This window comes from Zalophus californianus, chromosome 3, assembly GCF_009762305.2.
Source record: "Zalophus californianus isolate mZalCal1 chromosome 3, mZalCal1.pri.v2, whole genome shotgun sequence".
In the NCBI taxonomy this organism is placed as follows: domain Eukaryota; kingdom Metazoa; phylum Chordata; class Mammalia; order Carnivora; family Otariidae; genus Zalophus; species Zalophus californianus.
The window spans coordinates 109,455,197-109,477,393 of record NC_045597.1 but is presented as its reverse complement, the minus strand read 5'-3'; the positions used below and the strand labels follow the sequence as shown (position 1 = coordinate 109,477,393).

Sequence of the window (22,197 nt, the reverse complement as noted above, 5' to 3'; positions counted from 1 at the left end):
CCCTCCTCTCTCTCTCAAATAAATAAAATCTTTACAATAAAAAATACTAAGACTCTGCAGTTACAAAAATTGGAAACTAGAAAGTAAAGTATGACTACTTTCAAATTATACGATCTTACACCAGTATGAACAAAAACATTATTTAGTATAGTAGTCTGGCACAAACTTAATATGAGAAATAAATATCCAAAATTTAAAATGACAACAAATGAATACAGTACCAAGAAATTTTCCAGACCTACACAAGGTAAATTTTTAAAACACTCCTGAATCTGAACAACAAAAAGATTTGAATAATATTCAACAAGAAAAAAAATCAATTCTCCTCAAGTTAATGTGCAAATTTAGATGATCCCAGCAAAAAAATACAAAGGATTTTATTTTATTTTTTAACTGGATACTAGACAAGTCAATTCTCATACTATATGGAAAAACAAATCATAGTAAGAAGAGCAATATTTCTATAAGATATTCCTGTTACAAAACTTCAGAATGAAAACAACGTGGTACTGTGTTAACAAATCAATTAATATACAATTCGCTATATTTAAAAAGCTAAAGAGAAATTCATAGGATTTTCTCCATAGACTAATGAATCATAAGAGAAAGTTTTATCAAACAACAATCTGTTTAAAAAAGAAAATCATTTTCAACCCATGTCACAAGGTTAGTTAATCCTCTTAGTATAAAAATATCTAGAGATCAATAATGTAAAAATAACCCAAGAAAAATGACCAGAAGATCTGAATTGATCATATAGAAAAGGAAAATGCCTCTTAAATGTTAAAAAGAATACCTCTCCACTTACTTAAGGTAAGAAAAATACAAATTAAAACTACATTGAGATACCACTGTTCACTTCTTAGATTGGCAAAAATTTAAAACTTAGATTATACATTCTCTTGCTGTTAACATGGGTGATGAGTTATTCATGTATTATTGTGGGGGTATAAACTGATGCACCCTTCTGGAGAATAAATGAATAATAGCTATAAAAGTTACAAATACATATACCCTTCAACCTAACAAATTCACTTCTGAGAATTTATTCACCAGAACTTGTACAGGAATAAAGTGAATTATGTAATAGTCATTGCTTCCTTTTTAGCAATAGTTTAAGATTGAAAAGAACCTAAAATTCCTTCAATATTAGGTTGGTTTCATAAATCATGGTAAATCTATATAATAAAATGCCATAGAACTGTTAAATTAAAAGTGAACAAGGAAGACTTCTATGTTCTGAGAAGGGAGACATGAAACAAACAGAAGATGTAGAATAGAATGTAGAGTATCTTTTGTGCATACTAAATACTTGTTTATTTTTGTTCCCCCCGCCCCCCAACTAGAATGTAAGCTGATCAGATCAGGGAATTGCCTCTTACCACTTGTGGATGAGTGTTTGTAATGTGGGTGATGTGATGTGTGATAAGCAGCCAATAAGTGAAGCATTGGTTAAGGCAGCTGAACCAGTGTGGTGATGATCAGAGGAGACTGCAGAGGAAGCTGAGTAAAAGAATGAGTATATTTTGGCAAAAGAGGAAGGAAAGACTCTTCCAGATGGTCAAAGTAGCATGTGCAAAGACCAGAAGTAAGAAAGGACAAGGTTCTTTGGGAGTTAAGTGACTTTCCAAAGGCAGACTACTCCATGTTGTACAACAGACAATTATCCCCACTATTTGAGATGTAACCAGTATGTATTGAAGAGGTATTATGTGAGGGCCCCTGGGTGGCTCCGTCATTAGGCATCTGCCTTCGGCTCAGGTCATGATCCCAGGGTCCTGGGATCGAGCCCCACATCGAGCCCCACATCGGGCTCCCTGCTCAGCGGGAAGCCTGCTTTGCTTCTCCCTCTCCCACTCCCCCTGCTTGTGTTCCCTCTCTCGCTGTGTCTCTCTCTGTCAAATAAAATCTAAAAAAAAAAAAAAAGAGGTATTATGTGAAATTTATTCAACATTTTAAAAACTTGCTTTTCTTTCCACTTTTAATATCTCTCATTTAAACAGGAACCAAACAGTAAAAGGATAATTATCAGAACTTACTATTTTTTTATGGTTAGAATACACGGCAGGACTTTTTCAAATCTAATGTAAATATTAGCTCATATAACAGTTTGAACTCCATCCATGGGATAAACTGAGAGAAAATAAATTTTATTATACAACTGTTTATATGAGGTTCTGAAGTCTATCATAATGGATATTTACTTTGAGAAGCATTAAGCATTGATTTAAAAGATAGTTATAAAAAAAATACCTGAGACTTTTCTGGAAATGATTATGAAATCCATGTAGACTGAGAAAATTCTCAATTACGTTGTATAGAAGGAATGATTTAATAATCCTATTAAATATAAGCAGATATTTTTCTAAATGACATATTCATATACTGAAATATGTATCTATGAAACAATAGAATTTTAATTATGGCTGCAGCTGAGGTCTTGCCTCAGTTGTGAAGAACGTATCTCATTTCAACCGAAATATTCATTAACTGAAATTTTACATGATGGCAATTAACTTAATACTTTACCCACATAGATGCCCACTTCTACTTTTAAAAGCCTCAGGGCAAGCTTTATTTTAAAAGTTCACTTGTCAGGGGCACTTAGGTGGCTCAGTTGGTCAAGTGGCTGACTCTTGATTTTTGGCTCTGGTCATGGCAGGTTCCAAGCTCAGCAGGGAATCTGCTTGAGATTTTCCTTCTCCATCACCTTCTGCCCCTCCCCACCCCCCTGTTCTCTCTCTCAAATAAATAAATATTTATTTATTTATTTATATTATTATTATTTTTTTTATTTTTTTGACACACAGAGAGAGAGAACAAGCAGGGGAAGTGGCAGGCAGAGGGAGAGGGAGAAGTAGTCTCCCTGCTCAGCAGGGAGCCCGACGTGGGGCTCGATCCCAGGATCCTGGGACCATGACCTGAGACACCCATGTGCCCCCAAATAAATCCTTTTTAAAAATATTTAACTTGCCAAAATGTTTCAACGGAGTAAATTTTGAGAGCAAAGTATATTCCAGAATAGGTTGGTGTTTAGACTAATAGCTGAATGATAGATTTTGTTTGAATGGTCTGAAGGGAAAATTTGGCATTGCACTAAATTCAACTCAAGCCACTGAGTTTAATTCAGAGTCCACTGATGAATTTCTCATTGTCTGAAGTTGACATTCTATGTTAAACACTATTCACTACTAGTAAAATCTGGATTTCCAATTTTACATGACATATTCCTGTCCATCCTAAAATATGTCTTGTATTGAGGCGAAATGTTTTAAATGGTCTTACTTTTGTGCTCAAAGATCTATGATTATATTTCAGTGATCCTACATATTGCCAATTTTCATCTCCAAAAACAAAATAAATTTTAAAAAAACAGGGGAAAAAAACCTATTTAGGAAGTAAGAAAGAATATTCTATCATAAGTAAATGAACACATATCTAAGCTTACATTTAATATGCCATTGTGCCTCTGGAAACATGAGAAAGTTTAAGAGTGTTAGGAGGTTACTGTTTGTTCTTTATCTAGTCACTGGTAATGAAATCTCCAGCATTGGAAAACTGGTCCAATTTTCAGTTGCATACACTGACACTGTGAATAATCATCACAAACCAATTCATTCTGTTTGGCTCACTGAGCATTTTGTATGATGTCCCTGATAGGTGGTATGTCCTCCACCTCTAGCACACTCAGACTAGGTGGGCTCATTTCCCCCAGCCTCCCTTGTCCACTCTTATTTTTCTTTTTGTTCTATGCTGTTTAATCTTAAATGAATTTTTTATTTTTTATCTTACTTTATTTTTTAAAGTTTATTTATTTATTTGAGAGAGACAAGAGATCACAAGCAGAGGGGGAAGGGGCAGAGGGAGAGGGAGAAGCAGACTCCACACTGAGCAGGGAGTCCGATGTAGGGCTTCATCCCAGGACCCCAAGATCATGACCTGAGCCAAAGGCAGATGCTTAACTAACTGAGCCACCCAGGTGCCCCTGAATTCTGATTTTTTAAATTAAGTTCACTAAATTTCTAGGTGTGCACTTAATATTCAATTTCAATATTCAACTCAAATGAGTTTTCCAGAATAAAATACTAAATCTGATTAAGAAACCGATGGTCCAGTTTGGGTTCTCCTCTCTCTATCAATGATATTTTTAGTCACACATTAATTGCCAATTTCCCCAACATGAAAAATCTATGGATTGAGAAACAACTACTAATACATTATTGTTTGAAAAAAATGTTCGGAGTGGTAAAACTTTGAAGAAATTAATTATTTGTCCCATCATTTTCAAATAGCTACCTATAACTTTCTTCTCCATGGCCAATCAGTAAATTTTATTGTTTCAGGGTCACTTAATTAAGAGCACCAAAGGATGTATATAGTACTAAAACATCTTTTAGTTTTGAGTTCCAACATGAACTTCTGAAACTTAGAGACAGTAGTCTTTAAAGGCCAAGACTTCTGGTTTGCAATAGACAGACATTCGAGAATTCGAATCATGATGTGTCTAATACAGCCTAGCATAAAGTCTATGCCGTAAACAGCAAAGAGAAAAGAAAACTGAGAAAACAATGAACCTAACTCATGAATAAAATAAAGTTTGATCATGCTAAGGGAGAAGCTTCAGAAAGGGAAGAGAAAGATTGGATTCCGATCCCTAATACTGAGCCCTGATGGACTCTCTACCCCTTGTTAAATTCAAGGGGATGGGTGTTGGGGTGGTTGTGAGGTCAGGGGGAACTCCGGATATGTTTGGGTAGAGGTGATGACAAAATTGCCTGAACTATGTCCCCTCAGCTTTAGAAGGCAATCCAGAGGGTGTGTATAGACTCCCTCCATGCCAGCTTAGTGCCAGTCTTCGTGTGAAAATGTTAGCAGAATGGAACCGTGATAACACATACAACTAAGATCATACTAATCCAAGACGCCCAAGAGAGAATCCTGAAATTCCTGTGCCTCCAGAGAAGAGAACCAAAATGACAGAGAGATTCAGTATCCCTGTGGATCTAGAGGGTTGGGATAAAGGGCGTGGGGCTGGTTCCATAGACAGCTTGGAGGATGCAGCAGTAATAGAAGCAGATGACCAAGGGGGTGTCGGGTACATTTTAGTGGATTCCAAGACATGGCTGTGGAGCCAGATGCCTCTCCCTTAACCATGTCTGAGTGATCTATACATCAGCCAACCCCACAATCTCAGATGCCATTGTTAAGGAAAAACGAACAAGAAAAACTCTAAGCTCACAGAGCTCAACCTCTGGATTTACTGAGAAAAATCACAAAAGTCACCAAGTTTACCTAGAACCGACAAGACTGAATTTCCTGCATCAATTAAGTTGGTAAAAATTAAAACAAATAAAGTTATTTACCCAACAAAGTTTATGACCTGATGATATTTACATACATAACTTCTAAAAATTATCAAATCTCTGATAACTGTAATCAATAATAAAATTAAAAGTATATTTATCAAAGTTCTGAAATGTTTTTATATTAAATATCAGCATCAGAACCTATCTTAAGTCAATTTGAACACATAATTGAGCATATCAATGAGTTACATTGAGTGGGAAAGCAAAACTACTCTACAAAGTAGTTGTTTATTTGAGGTCTTTATGTTTACTGTGATGTATATTTATTGAAAGCCCATTCTTTCAGTAGCACGGAACTGTGGTAGGTCCTGAGCGGACTGGACTCACTCTAATGAGGCTCAGATTATATTTGCATAACAAGGAGGAATTAGGGAAGGAATTCTAGCCTGAATGAGTTAGATCCACTTACTATCCTTTAGAACAGAGGCATTGACTATTGTTTTATTTTTTATCTTTTAAAATAGAAGAAAAGAACTAGTTTGTTAAAGAAAATTATTTCTTCTATAGTTACATATAAAAAATATTGCACATAATGCTTTCTATGGAAACATACAAAATTTACCTCTTTGCATTTTCTTTTTAAAAATTTGAGGCAAATATAGTGTCTGTGAGACAGGTCATGAAAATAAGGGCAACATGTTTGTTTGTTTGTTTTTTCCAGTCCTTTTCAGTGGGCTCAAAATAAAAACCGGGAGAACATTTCAATATGTTTTACCTATTTAGGAACTTCTCTTTCATTCTTGTGTGTTTGCTAAAGGACTAGGCATTTGTCATTTCTGGTTGTGGAGTGATATTAAAAATTCAAGAGCATGAGTTATGATGGTTGCTGGGACTATCTGACAGAAACATCAAAGACCTAGTGTGCGAACATGGTATCACAGGAGGAATAATAGCTTGTGCTTGAAAGTACTGATGACATATTCATGACCTAAATGTGAAAGAAACAAGTGACTACATGAAGGGAAAAATGTGTTCCTCGAGAAAAAAAAAATTCAGAACTGATTCCATAACTGAGATCCAGGCATCAATTTTTATGCTTTATTTACTGAATCTATAAAAAGCACTTTACCTTCATACCTGAAAAAGTACAAACAGGGTATTATGATTGTTTCTAAGTTGTCTACCTCATTATTTGATGATGATATGCCTCTTTGGCATTTATTTACTGAAGAAATTACATTTTTCTATCCAAGGGCTTAGCATGAAGGGAACCGGCCCCTAGACCCCCTTGGAGATTCTAATTGTTCGCCATTCATCACCCTTGGCCACTGCATCACTCCTGAGTGGAAGTTATATAATCCCATAGTACCTTTAAGAGTGGTGTAGTTAATCAAATTATTGGTTCTTATGCCAAGAGGAAATCTTATTCAAAAGGCATGGTTTAGCAAAGTTAAACAGGACCAAACCAAGACATGTTGGCTGGGAAATGGGAAAGATAGTTTCATGTCATTTCACTTAATCTTTGCAATAACACTCTGAGGTAGGTATTATTTCCACATTTTTAGATTTGAGAAAAGTAAGGCTTACAGAGGTTGAGTGATTATCTAAAGGAATATAACTAAGTAAGCCTATTCCTGCTTAGTATATAAGCAGGAACACTGACCCAAAGCAAGAAGCTGCGGTTGAGATGGTGTCATCAGAAGAAAATTGAAGAACAGGGTTCAGAGCGAGCATCTTAACAAGCCAATAAGCAAGTAGAAGCTGAGAGACACAGTCTCTGGAAGCTTAGTGTAAGAGCAGGAGCTAAAATTGACATGGATAAAGTCAATGGTATAATGGAAATTAGAGTAAAGTTGACTCTTGTTATTAGTGAGTTTATTTCTATCATTTTTGCTCCCAATTAAATTACTTTTCTCCTGCCGGCCACATCTGCCCAGCCCCGCACACATGGGAGCCTCCCTCTGGGTAGGAGAGACAGCAAGTTTTTCTATATTTCATTCATTAATTCTTCACATGTAGTTAATGAGACACTTTGCTAGAAGGTACAGATATAGTACAGTAAACTAGAAGAGAAATGGTCCTTGTCCAGAATTTGAAGTCTGTTGGGCGTGGCTGGGGGGTAGGAACTAATTAAATAGGTATTAATTCAACAAAAGGGTGGTTGGCTTCCCCCCAGCCCTGCCTCCTGGTGTTCATGCCTTTGTGTTGCCCCTTCCCTTGTAACTATGGGTGGACCTGTGAGTCTTCGTCGAGAGGCAAGCATCCAGGGGACATAGTGAAGTAGGAGGAATTGACAGAAGGAAAATGGACTAGAACTAGATGTTTCATATTAACCAACAGCGAAGGAAGACAGAGTTGCCGACATATTCCATTAAGAGTGAGATACTGAGTGGATTGAAACCCTGAAAGAAATGAAACTACAGGCTCAGGAAGGTAAGTTCAGTTTCATCAACATGCATTTTCAAGTTATTAAAAGAAGGAGATGAGAGTAAGAGAAACAGAAGAAAACAAACAATAGCTCTTCATAGAGGCTATTCATAATTTCCCCAACAATTAGTAGTAAATGGGATCAGAGTACACCAGAGTAGGGAGATATAATATAACTTTCTACATAACACAGCACTATAATATGATTATCTGGATGTGACAGTAATGTCATTAAATTCAGTGATCAAAGCAATTACTTGATGAAAATATTCATCAAAACAACTCAAAAATTGTAAATACAAACTCTTAGTTTTATGCCGTGTAGCCATAAAAAAAAAAAAAATGGCAGGAGACATTCCATGTTGTATGTGCTTCAAAGTCCTGGGGCCAGTAGTTGTGATTGTTTCAAACTGTCACTGATTTTTCGTATGATGCTTTTCTTCCTTTGCATCTTTATTCTGACATAAAGTATTAATAATTACCATGTTCTTTTAATCATGGGGGGTATCTATTTTCAATCTTAATTAAATTCTAAATGTTATTTCTTGGGGAAATGATTGCAACTATCTAAAATTAACTGCTCTACACTTTCACTTGATAAAAAGAAATTTAATCATTTAAATGGAATATGGTAATAAGAGAATGACATTTTATCTTATTAAAACTTATTTTTACCCATAACACCTTGTGAAGTAAAAAAGTATTGAGATTTCTTCTTTAATGTCTGACATTTTTCAGGTTATTCTGAATATTTTCATGAAAAACAACATCAATGATATGTTTTTAATAAGAGCCTATGCTACTATAACTCTTACCCTACTAACTAGATTAAATTATTGAAAAAACCCACTGTTAATTTAAATAAAACGATACAAGAAAAGAATTCTATTTACCAAAATAATGTGTATGAGAGATAAAGTCTTCTCCCCATATTATCTTCCAATTAAACAGTGTGAACAATGTGAATCCAGGTGACTGACTCCTCAACTAGTCTTGTAAAAACGGTCCAACAGGGGACACCTGTGTAGCTCAGTCGGTTAAGCATCTGCCTTCACCTCCAGTCATGATCCCTGGGTCCTGGATCCAGCCCTACATCGGGCTCCTTGCTCAGTGGGGAGCCTGCTTCTCCCTCTCCCTCTGCTGTTCTCCCTGCTTGCTCTCTCTCTCTCTCTGTCAAATAAATAAATAAGTAAAATATAAAAAAAAATTTAAAAACCACAAACAGTCCAACAAGTTTAACTTCGGGATGCATGTTTTTTTCCCCGATTTAAGTTCTTGTAACTGTTTAATATTTTTTGTAATTTTTTAATACTTTTGAAAGCAACAGAAACAAATGTTAATTGAGCTTTCCTTATGAGTCACTGTTCTAAGCAATTGCTTAATTTTTAAAAATAATCCTATGGCCTGGATACTATTATTATCCTCACTATACAGATGAGGATATTGAGGTTTCAAGACTCTTGATGAATAGTCTAAAATAACACAAGTGTTAGTTGTTGAAGCCTAAATGTAGATATAGACCATTATGATCAAGAATATTCACAAACAAATGCAAAATCACCTAGGACAGATCTTTTTCTCTTTAATGAATCAAGAGATTCTATAAAAGCAATATTCCCCAGATTACTTAAAAAATGCACTCAGGGTTCTGAGTTAGCAGAAACATGTTTTTTTTTTTCTTGAAAAACTTTTTTTTTTTTTTACTTTCTCTGTTTTTTTATAATCTCTGTAGTCAATTCCTCTTCTTCAAAGGGCACTGAGGCTGAGGCATCTAATTTAGTAAACCTGGACAAGCATATTGCTCATATTGCTCATATATCACACCTTGAAGTCTTTATAGATAGAATGGGAATTGTTTAAAGTCAAATAAAGAAACTAATGATGTAATGTATGGTGAATAACATAACATAATTAAAAAATGTATTAAGGGAAAAAAAGTCAAAGAAATGGTGAGTTAAAAGATACTCATTCAAACACAAAATACATCACAAAAAATCTAAGGGAAAGTTAAATTCATTTGAAGACCCCACTATTTGGAGCATAGGAAAGGCAAAATAAAATACAAAAGAAATGTAATCTAAATGAAATCTTGGCATGAATTCTAAAAAGCAAATATTCTAAAGCTAATGAAGTAAAATTAAAAACCATTAAATTAGTTTATAAATAGCTATTATCACAACAAGCTCATAAATCATTTCTACAAACTGAATATGAACAGTAACAATTAAGATGCAATCTCATTGCACTTGGGACTAGAAATTTTAATCTTTTGCCACCAAAAATTAAAAATCAAGCAGGGAGTTCATTTACTTAGAATGAAGACATTAAAAGAATTTTAAGAGAAGGTTTTGGAAGAGATCTGATAAATAATAAAAAGTAAAGATTTTAATATGCTTTGTGTTCTTTGAACATCATAAATTTCCTAAAAGGAGTTTCAAATAGGTATTATCAAATGGAAAGCATTGCTTATTATAAAGACATCTTTGAGGCATGATGTTCAAATTCATAAGAGAAGGCCACCAGGGATCCACTGAATATGATTTTGGATGCTAAGAATTATGAAATGAAATACCCAACTCTCCTTGATCTCCTTAGCAAGACTTTAATGGCAGAATCTCCAGTATGAATCCCTGCATATTTCATGCACTGAATTAAATTAACTTATTCAGCAAACCCTTCACCTCTCCTTCTCCCATATCTCCCCAAAACAAAACAAAACAACTTTTCCCAGTCTCCTTAATCTATGTTAAAAAACGCAGTTCATCACTGAAGCAATTGAGCAAATAAGAAAATTAGATCACAATCTGGTCTAAGAAAGTACATTTGCATAAAAGACTGCTTACATCATGTCCTTTAATTTGACTATTGCCATACATTTAATAATTTGAGTCTGTGTTTAGAAATATGAACGTGACTGAAATAAGCTTTTTTTCTTTTCCTTTTCCTCATCCTCTCCCCCCCACCCCCATTCAGTCCCTTCCATTCCCACCCTTCCTCTTTCTTTCTCTCAAAGTCACAACTGAAAATTAAATACAATTTTCTTCCTGCTTTCATGGCCTTAAAAAAAATGTGTTGAATCAGACAAATTGTTACAGCATTGCCAAAAAACATGGAACATTTGGGGTACAGCATAACTACTTATTCTTAGAAATCTGTAATAGCAATTGGGGATAAATTTGAATGCCTGTCGTCTCATATCCTAATGCCCTCTATAACCTAACCTCAAGTAAAAGTGTATCACCTAAAATCCTCATCAGATAATTATGTTCCACAGAATCAAGAAGTTCCACAAAGATTGTTTTATTCAGAAAGTAATGAGAAATTTATTCATTCAAATAGCTTTTACATATTCTTAATTTTCGTAACAAAATTTTGGCAGCTGAACTTTAAGAAATACGCATATAGTAGTCTTTTATACTTGAGAAAAGGTAAAAGATGAGAAGGTTATAGTAAAGTTTGTTACAAATTTGTCTGGACTTAACTCTGCTTTATTGCATCTAACTACTACAACAAGGTGGAGATGAAAAAGGTCACCAAATTCATCAATATAGTTGATGACACACAGATTTCCATCAAGCAGGTTTCAGTTTCTAAATTATCCCTGGAGGCAGTCCACCTTATTCTGATGCTTGACAATCACAGTTTAAAAGCCAGAAGAAATTTTCACAGATCCCCCAGGCCTAATCATTTATTTTTCCCCCGCAAGGAAACCAGTACCTGGAGAGCTGAAGAGACCTGAATTTGTAAACTTGTTCCATGTGGACAGTCAACAGCTTCCTACTGTCTCTAAGATAAAAATTGAAATTCCTCATCTGGAATGCAAGACTTCCATCTTCTGGTCCCTGACTGGGATGCCTATAAAACCACCCTACCTCAAAAACCCCACCACGGCCTGTTCCCCTCCTGTCTCAGTAAGATTTGGGAGAATTTCTCCGTCAGCTCAAATATCACCTCCTCAACGAAGGTTTCTCCAGCCTCTGTTCTTTTGCTGCTCCCATGGAAAGAACAGGAGGAGCTCATTCATGTCTCTATCCCCTATGTACTGCATGCTGCTTTGCCTACAGTAGATCTCAAGATATACTTTTCTAGTTGATTAATGAAATAACTACATGACATTTAATTAATGATTTAGCATCTTTTTGCCCAAACATCAACTTAATCTTTCCCCTCTATCCAAACTTTTCTCTATGCCCTTTTGATTCAACTTTCTAAGAACTTTTGACTCTATCCTGCTTTTTTCCTCCCATTAGCCATGGCCATCTTTTAGGGAGTGAGCAGCTCACTTCTGGATGATTGCAGACATCCTTTAATGGACGTATCTATTTCTGTTCTTGACCTCTTTCAGAGTGCTGCCATCTTTTATAATAGATCCCTAATTGTACAACTTCTCGCCTCCTCTGCTACTCTCCTGCTTTTGAATTGTGGTCACCTCCTGCCTGCCTTCTGTAATGGTTCCCCAGCTGGTCTTACAAAATCTACCCTTACTGTTTGTCCTACAGCCTCTTCCCAACAAAGCCACCAGAGGGATCATTTTGCAAGTTGCTGTGTCTTGTCACATTTCTGGCAAAATGGGAATGGAGCCCGTGTCTTTCTGTAACCTTATTAAGGGCCGACATTTTACGGACCCCTCTATCTCTCTAATTTCATCTACTCATCTCCAGTTTGCTCAATCTATTCCAGCCATGCTAGCCTCCTTGCTGTTCTTCAAATATTTTAAGTCACATTCCTGTCTTAGAGCCTTTACACTTAGATACTCCCTCTGCCTGGAACTCTCTTCACCAGGTTAACTGCTTGACCCACCCTCCACCTCCCTCACCTCTTCATCCACATCTTATTTTCCCAGTGTGGGCTTTCCTGAATGCTTTTTAAATACTGCATGTTGCTGAGGATCCCACAGAGAGTATTCTCATTCCTCCTTTTCCCAATCATCCGTAGGACTTATCAACTTCAAACACATTATATAATTTGCCCCTTATTATAGGTGTGGTTTGTCTTCTCTTGATGGAATGTGTATGAGGACAGGGATCTTTGCTTTGTTTGTCCATCCGTCCCAAACACTTTAAAAATTGCCCGGACTATATATACATATATGATGCTCAATAAATATTTATTTAATGACTATGAAGGTACTACAGGGGCATTATACAGTTATAAGTCAAAACTCTTCCACAATGTTCAGTGAAGATACTAACTTCTTTTCATGAACAATTACAGACTTTTTTGGCTCTTCAATTTTGGTTGTTCCAAGCTCTGTTCATCTATCATCTATAGATGTCATCAGCCAAAGTTTTTTCTTTGGCTCCACTGACACTATCTTCTGGCCAATCAATCCAACTTGGATGACCAAATGCAAACAAGGAAGGGTTTGAACATACTAAAACTCTGCCCTCATGGCAGATCCGTTTGGTAGGATTTAGGCATGGTTGCAAGGTACCCAATCTCCCAACCACATTCTTAGGCCATTCCTTAGCAGCATACTAACGCTGCTAAACCACCTTGCAGAGTGAGAAGAAAGGCTTGGACACAGAAGCACTACTGCTATAGTTAAGGAGATACTGGAATCCAGAAGTAACAGTAATTCAGGTACATATAAGGAAGATGGAGCTAGTGAATAGGAATAAGGATCAGGGAAAGCAGTACAGTAAGACACTAAAAACAAACAAAACAAAACAAAACAAAAAACCCAAGGAAATAAAACAAGAAGGGTCTAATTCCAGGCAGTTGGTGACCAGCACATTTGGAGGAAAAGTAAAAGCTTAGCCAAGTGACAGAAGAAGATTCAAAGGTGTTAGTGACAAACAAAAATCTCAAAAACTGACAAATAGGTTGCTTTAGCTCGAAAATTGAACATTCATCCCTTGATGCCAGCAATTAGTTGCTAAGCATGACTATTATAAGGCTTGTCATGTCCACGACATTAGACAGGCAAAATATTACCAACTCACTGTTAGTAGAAAAGATCTCTATCAAATCTTATTTTCTAAAAAATATTCAGCTGTTCACAATTGCTCTGCCCTTTCTAAGTCTACTGATTTAATGCTGCTCTGGAAAATACTATGAGAAGGTATCGTGAAACTCAATTCCTTTTTCTCCTCTCATTTGCTCACTCATCTGTAAATATTGTTTAGAGTGCTTCACTTGGTTCTGTTACATATTCATTACATCTTCAAATCTTATTCAACAGGAGGCTTGTTCAAGTATGTCCAGTTATCTAATAGCATGACAAGTGTAGTTATGAAATAAAAAAGCACTTCCTGATATCATGAGTTTTGGTTAATGAAAATTATTTCCTGAAGTTTCAGAATAATATGGTGTTCTTAAAAGAACTAAGTCAATATTTTCTTGGTGTGAAAGCTTTATTAACAAATAAATCCTTTAAATGTGTCTGTATATGCTTTCTTGAAATATATTATTACTTTGAAAAATTGGCTTGTAATCCTTTGAGGTAATATTGATGTTAAAAGCAGAAAAACAGAGAGAAGATGTCTGAATTTAGGACTTTTGAGAGGACTAGTTTCAATGTTCATTAAAATACTCATGAAGTTTTTTTTTTTAAATTGTCTGTAGCTAGTTTCCCTGGATATATTTGGTCTTTGTAGAAGCATATGGAAATGCATTTTAATTTGACAGTATTTTGCAAATCATGCGCCCTTCAGAATAACTTGCAAAGTAGAAATGCTTCCATATGCTAGAAGATGGTTTGTCTATTATGCTAAGAGTAAAGAAAGACATATATTCAACAACAAAATTTTAAAAAGTATTTTTTGGGGCACTGCAGATTAGGAAAGTAAAGAAAGATCATAAAGACAATGTGCTGTACTCAAAAATTTTAGAATTTATAATCAATTTTCAAGCAATCACATTGAACATGTAAAAACGAATTCTCACAAGGATCACAGTCTCCTTAAAAAAATTTTTTTAAATTTAAAAAAGCCATTTTCTGCCTGAGTTTCCGTGGTTTATACCAAACTTGTGCCAAATCTTCTGAGATCTTGACCAAAACTGATTGGAGCAGAGATGAGAGCAAGGCAAACTCTCCATGCGTGAACTGTCATGACAAAGACAGACCTCAACTCTAGAGAAAAGGATCATTTCCTCCCAATCAAATCATCTTCTTTGGCATCGAGTAAAAACAAGTAAACAAAGAAAACACATCGCATGAGTTCAGACCTTTGTTCTGAACAATGGATAATAAGAGTTCTTGTCATCTGTGAAATTAGCCCGGCCCTGTCTTGGTAGCACCAGGACCCAATGGGTCTGTGTGTAAGGACCAAGTTCTCCGTGCTGCCCTGCATAGTAGATATCACTGTACGTGGCTCTTTTGGCAAATCTTCAAGAGCCAGGTAGCTGCATGTATGTTTCTCAATAAGAACAGATGAAAGTTTAGCAGTAGTTCTTCAGAGTTAATATTAACTGTTTAATTAATATTAAACTGTTTCATTAATATTAAACAACAACAAACCCTGAAGATTCCAAAGGTCACTTTAGGGGCAAAACTTGCAGTGATTAAAACAAGAGCTGAAGCTCCCTGACAAGTTTTAGTTTTGGTGTCTGAAAGGTTCATTGATCTCATATATCTTCAGAGACACTAGACTGCAATTTTAGAAGAGAAAATAAATTTTGAGATTTCAAAGGACTCCAATTTTCCCAAATTAATGATTATGTCATCATTATCTGAGAGGAGTGATTTGCAAGGAACAATGGCTTTAATGTATCTTTTTATACTGATAATTACTATTTTAGCTTTCCTTTAAGAGCCAGGATTACTTTATCTCCTGAGTTGAAAAACATGAGATTATTTACTGAACTTATTTTTAATCATGATCACACCTCAGAGTATAAATGTTATTTTTATGATCACAGCTTAAATTCACAACACAGAAAAACCATCTAGATGATTTTGCATAGTAAAAATTGTCCAGCCAAGAAGATGAGGGATCCTTTCTACAATGGTTTCTGAATGAAGACAGGTGTAGGATATATGTCATGATTCCATAGATGAGTTTTCTTCAACCAGTGTGTCATCTTTTGGACCCCTCACAGTGAGGATTTGGGACTAGAACTTAACGACAGGTATAACCTACTCCACGAGCGTGTCTCTGAAATTAAGTAAGAGCATGAAACAAACTTGATTTCACCACTGTTTATAATTTCTAAAATACAGAAAAATAGGAATATACAGCAATTTTATGACAATAGGCCGATTTTTAAATGTTAAGTCAATAACTCAGATTCCATAAAAATTCTAGTAAAAAGTGTAAGAAGAAAATGATCACTTGATATATTCCTTTAAGAAATATCATTTAAGTAATTCTTCTTCTTTATACATAAATTTATGAAACTAACCAAGTGAAGTCTTTCTCATAGGCAACAGTTTCAGCTTTCAAAGTAACAGACAGTAAATTTATTCACTTAGTTAACATAGCATTCCAGTTAGCAGAGGATTTGTAACTGTAAATTTCCCCACCACCTTACTCAAGCTTTTCCAAAACACCTGAGTTAAAAGACGTCTATCTCTCCATTGCTCCAAAGGCAATGTCCGAGAAGTCACCTAGCAATTACTAGGTTGCCTTGTGGCACATATTCTAACCCTGCATTACCTATCATTTAAATCATTTATTCAGTTACTAAAATAATCTCTCCAAATGGATTATAATATAAAATCATAGGCAATATCTTATATTTACTTCACTCTGTGAAAGTTACTTGCACAAAAATATGTGTTGGTTATATTTGTTCAGGTCTTCTTAACTGACTCGGTCATTCTCTTTACATGACAAAGAAATGAGTGCCTTAGAAAGGATACTCTTGTTGGAATAAGATAAAATGGAAGTTTTACCATGTTTAATTCCTGAGATTAGAAAGATATATGGATATACTGAAAGTCTTCATTATTTGATGACCAATGGAATACTGGAAAAAGGCCATTTAAAATAAAATCCACTTTAAACCAATAACCCTATTTTTATAGTAATTAATTGGAAAAAATTAAATTTGAGATGCTCTTAAAAAGTAAGTTTAAAATTATATAAAAATTAACTTGTAATTTGACAAGTTAAAAGTATAATGTGCTAATTATTAAAAAGAATAAATAATAAATCAAGTGTTGATTTTTTGGTGTATTTTTAAAAATGTTAAGATAGAAAAATACAATCTCTTTTATATTACATTTAACTTTTTCAGCATGAACATAGAAGTGATCTTCTATAAAAATTTTTGAAGCATTCATCATTTCCTTTTAATCCCTGATATTCAAGTCATTTGCTTTTGAAGTACCACGTCTAATTTCCTCTACTTCATCTGTTATTGGTTCTAACTCTGACTGATTTTCACTGTCCATAATTTTTTGATTCAGCAGTTCTTCAATATCACTTGCATCAGGAAATCTTGAATCTCTTGAAAAATTTTACTTTACAATCTATTTTCATTATGTTTTCATTGTGTTATCTGATATTTATAACATTCTATAATCAGCAAGAGACTAAGACCTCTTATAATAATTCACAGAGATAGATGCTAATACTAATTGGGAAGGGCGTTCAGTAAGGACTAATTTTGTAAGTGTGTAGTTTATTAGGGAATATTTCCTATTATGACAATCTTTGCTTTCCTACATTATCATGTATCTTTGGGAACTAGCTTAATGCTTTGATAATCAGAAAATCTTGTAACTTGCAATCAGATTAAAATAACACCTAAAAAGTAAGCAAGTGGTAAAGCTGTGTCTTCTACAAATGTCTATTGTTGAAATCATGTGTGTGGATGAGATATTCTGGGCTCAGGAACTAAAAAGGGTTGAGGCATTGAGATAATCAATGAAAAAGCAAAAGAGTAAACTTTGCAAAATATAGAAGAGTCATCACATAAACTGGAGCAGAAGCAGGAGAAAATGGTGCACTGGAAGCTCAGGGCAATGGGAGGGAAACATCAATGACAATGGAGATGGCCAAGGATATCTAATATGGCTGAGAGGTCAAAAAGTTGGGGCTGAGAAGTCATTCATGTATACTAAACACCGAACATAAAGAAACAGGCTAAATGGGTAGAACAGATGCCCTGGGAAGTAGAGGTCACATTTAAACTAGAGATTCTGTGTAAATTCCAAGAAATTTATTGATATTGGGCTATCACATTTTAAAGGATCTGGAGTCATGAATTTACACACCTTGCTGCTACACGTCCTTATTCTCTAACCTTTAACAAGGAGACCTTACATAGGTACTAGACAAGGATGTGGTAAGTAATAAGTCCAAAAGGATCACTAAGAAACCAAAACAAACTATAGGTAAATTTTGGATGATGGCATTCTTCAACCCTGCCTGGAAGAGTATGTAGACTCAATGTATCAAGTCAGCATTCCCCAGACAAATGTGCATTAGATGATCTCCACTCATGACATTAATCATACAGTTGGGCCAAGCATGGCATAAGCTTATAATTTTTAAGTTGTTTTCTTCTTATCCTTTCTTAAGACTTTCCTGAATATTGTTTGGTATGTCTTTTTTTCTTTTTAAGTTGTCAAATAAAAATAATAACTTACATTTCTGAGTTCTAAAATTTGCCTTAACTATGCACTGAAGTTGTCCAGTCCCCTTGGCTAGTCCTTTTTAACCTGGAAAGGGCTTATTAGAATAAAGGAGATGACTCAAGCCCTTAATAAAGCCTTAAAACTGACATCTCTATTTATAGGCTTGAATCAAACACCTTTAGCCGACTATGGAAATGTATTGGCATGATTTAAAATTCTAGCATTTTCATCAAAATTATCAGTAGGCCCCATTTTTGGTCACTCAAAAAACTTAGAAGAAAAAAAAAATCCCAGGAGAAATGAACATTTCAAGGGATCTAATACATTCGAGTATTTGGAGGTTTATTATGTCAGCATGGAAAATGAAGACCAGCCATTTTCTAGTATGTATGGTTTCAGTGGATGAGGTAAAAAAGTAAGTGACAGAAGGAATCTTAATAGCTCATATGATCCACTCCTGTTCTTATGCTAAAGCCTCTCAAAAGAAAAAAAAAAATGTGTGTGTATGGTGGGGGCTGTTGAATTGCATTTTATGAGCTTCAGGTATTTTTTTTAATTTTTTATTTTATTTATTTGACACAGAGAGAGAGAGAGAGAGAGAGAGAGAGAGAGCACACAAGCAGGGGGAGCACTGGCAGAAGGAGAGGGAGAAGCAGGCTCCCTGCTGAGGAGAGAGCCCGATGTGGGGTTCGATCCCAGGACCCAGGGATCATGACCTGAGTTGAAGGCAGACGCTTAACCCACTGAGCCATCCAGGTGCCCCCCCCGCTTTTGTTTTTTAATTTCTTATTTTATTTAGAGCTTCAGATATTTTTGAATCCCATAAAAATCAAAAAGTATTGATCTAAAGTATACCAGAAAAGTCAACATTTATAAAGTTAAAAAAACAAAGTATTTAAGTACTTTTTTATTGATATATTTCTGATCCTCAAATGCCTACAATTAAAAATATTTTCCTTTATATCTCAGAATGATAATTAATTTTATAGCCTGAGTTGAAATCAGTCCTGAAGGAAAAAAAAAAAAGGTGGCATTTACTCACAATCAGTTCTAATTTAGAATAATTCTTAGCTACAGACAAAGTTTAGAATATGACAATGGAATGAGAAAAGGTGGTGATAAACTAGGACAAGGTCAAATTCTAGTTGAGAATAACAGCTTGAGTTATGATGCTTAATGCAGTGGAGAAACTATGGCCTGTACTCTTTCTCTTTATTGGCAAAAGGTTCTTGGAAAAAGTCTTAGGTCATCTGTTTGAACAATGGCCAAAATACCTATTTAAACTAAAAAAAAAAAAAAAGGGGGGAAGAAGAAAAAGAAGTGACATTCTTGGTACAGATGTAATTTACCAGTTGCTAATGAAAACATATAAGAGATACTTCAAAGTTATACACTGAATATGCAGGGTTGCATGTCCTGGGATTTACGCTCTATACGTATACCTGGTGGGTCAATCACTTCCATAATGCCCTTCTTCACCATCCTTGATGAACATTTATTCATTCTGTTTAATCACATACTATAATGCCCCTAATCTTAACTTTGATCTTCATCCTATTTCTTTTCTTTACTGAAGGCTTTGACTACACAATTATTGCACTATAAAAATATAGTCAAATAATATATATAGTTTAAATATATATAATTTAAAAATTCTTGGGAAAGAATAAACAACTGGATAGTGAAAAGAAATGTCATTTGTATACTATTTATTTGAAATAACACGCTTAGCCACTAGATGTCACCCTTTAAAAAAGCAACAGAGTTTACTTCACAAAGTTTGTTAACATCAATAGCAGTTACATTCCACTATTGGGTAGAAGTTGGCACCATTGGAATTAGTCACTCGGACATGATATAAAAAAAAAGCTTTACAAACAAACCAACAAACTACACCAACTGGGGTTTTCTGTAAAGAGGGCTTCATAAGTCAAGCCTGATTTGAGTCTTGTCAGTCTCTAAAGCCAGATAGTTAAAATGCAACAACAGATAATAACATACAATTTTCAAAAAATTTAAAAGTATGGCTCTCATACAAATATGAAATGAAGATGCATAAAGATCTCATTAACTCATTAATTAATGAGGAACCAGTAAGATGGTAAAGCCAGGACAAGAGAGAATTCGAGGAATGGAGACTTACATGTTCAGCAGTTTCTCAAAGGCCTGCTGAAATGAACAAAACTGTTTAATGTCCTCAAAGTCACGAAACATAACCTCTGAGGTTGTGTTTTCTACTTAAGAGAAATGATCTCTACTAGTCCAAAGTCTACTAGTTAACATACAACTTCACAGTGAAGCAACAAAGCACTTAACCTCCATGTAAGAACCACATATAATGCTTACACCACTGTGCTTAGCATTTTACATGTGACCCATCTCATTTTATTCTCAGAATTATTGCCTATGAGGTAGATGCTGTTATTACCTGTATTTAGAGGCTAGAACACCGAGAGATCAAGGAACGTTCTTCCAGGTATAGACCAGCCAGTGATCATGCAATAATGCAAATCTGGTGTCTATATAGTCTTTCTCCTGGGACCAAAGATTTAACACATACAGTGTCCTAGAGGATGTTTGGATTCTACAAGATGAAGCACACATGAGCCCACTACAACCCTTCATCTCCTCTTCCTCATCCATGAAGGGTAAATAGTGATAAAAGAAATCTCAAGTGCAACAGACATATGCTGTAAGATCAGAACTAAATTGCTAACCCTTACATTCTCGAGAATTTGTGTAGGTTATTTACATAGCCTCCAACCAGTTCACCAGCTTGTTTTTGGGTTGATACAATACATCAGATCCTCTATTACAATTTAAACAAGTGGAGAAAGGGAAATGGTCAAAGTAGTGAGTCTTCACCCAAAAGAAGCAATATCCTATATACTGTCTACATGGAAAACAATTATGCTAGGTAAAACACTATCAGCAGGGTTTGCTAAAAATGAAAGAGAGATCTTTTAAAATATGCATGGCATTCCTATAACATAGTATTGCTTTATATTCTTTTCAGAGAATTTGGGACATGGGGAGAAATCTAATGTACTGACAGTATATTTGTGGAAGATGTCTGCCTGACAAAATACCTGTCTAAAGAAAATGCTCTATTTAATTTTAAACTTTAAAATCTTGAAGAAATTTTAGACATGATTAAATGAACTGCAGCAAATCATCTTAAATTTCTTGGATTTATATGCATAAAACTTCAGAAATGTGAGGTGCTCCAAGTTTTATTACTAATTCAGCTTCAATTCTTGTAAAGATTACACCGCTCAGCCAGTGGCTGAGAAGATTCAGAAAACTAATCAAACATTATTATATTACCTATTATGAGTCTAGACAGTCTCCTCATCACACATACTCTGATACAACAACTATGAAAGGAACTTTTACAGAATATTATTTCTGTATCTCCATACCAGATAAAAACAAACTTACAAGTTCCCCAAATAAAAATGTATAAATGTGTTAATAGATCACATTTGCATTTATACTTGCTCTAAAAAATGAAAAAGTTATCTAAAGTAGAAAAGTATTGCTTTTTATGCAATCAGCCTGTGTTGTTCGGTGTTCAGCTTCTTCAGTTTTCATGGATTATAAAATCTTTTAGGACAGAAGATAATCCTTACAAGACCATGGTATAATGTTTCTAGCTTTAAAGGTAGATGCAATTTTAATAATAACATACCACATTTAAGGCTCGATTAGGCACAGCTCTGGTTGTCTTTGATTTATTCATCAATGTGAGGAATCTGAAATTTTCTGAAGTCTAATTTTTGAACAAAAATAAGTCGTCTCTTTGCATTAAACCATCTGCTCTACATGATTACAGTGACTCATTTTTAGCATTGAAGCTTCCCTTTTTGTGATTACATTTCTTGTTCAACCAATTGAACTCTTTGAAAGGCATTTATTTCTGATAAAGTGCATCAT

The 22,197-nt window shown here is 34.9% G+C and overlaps 1 protein-coding gene across 6 annotated transcripts in view; it reads right to left on the bottom strand.

The window, feature by feature from the left end:
- Positions 1–22,197, bottom strand: part of KYNU (kynureninase) — a 130,753-nt gene that overhangs the window by 19,224 nt on the left and 89,332 nt on the right. The gene's annotated exons all lie outside the window — the stretch shown is intronic.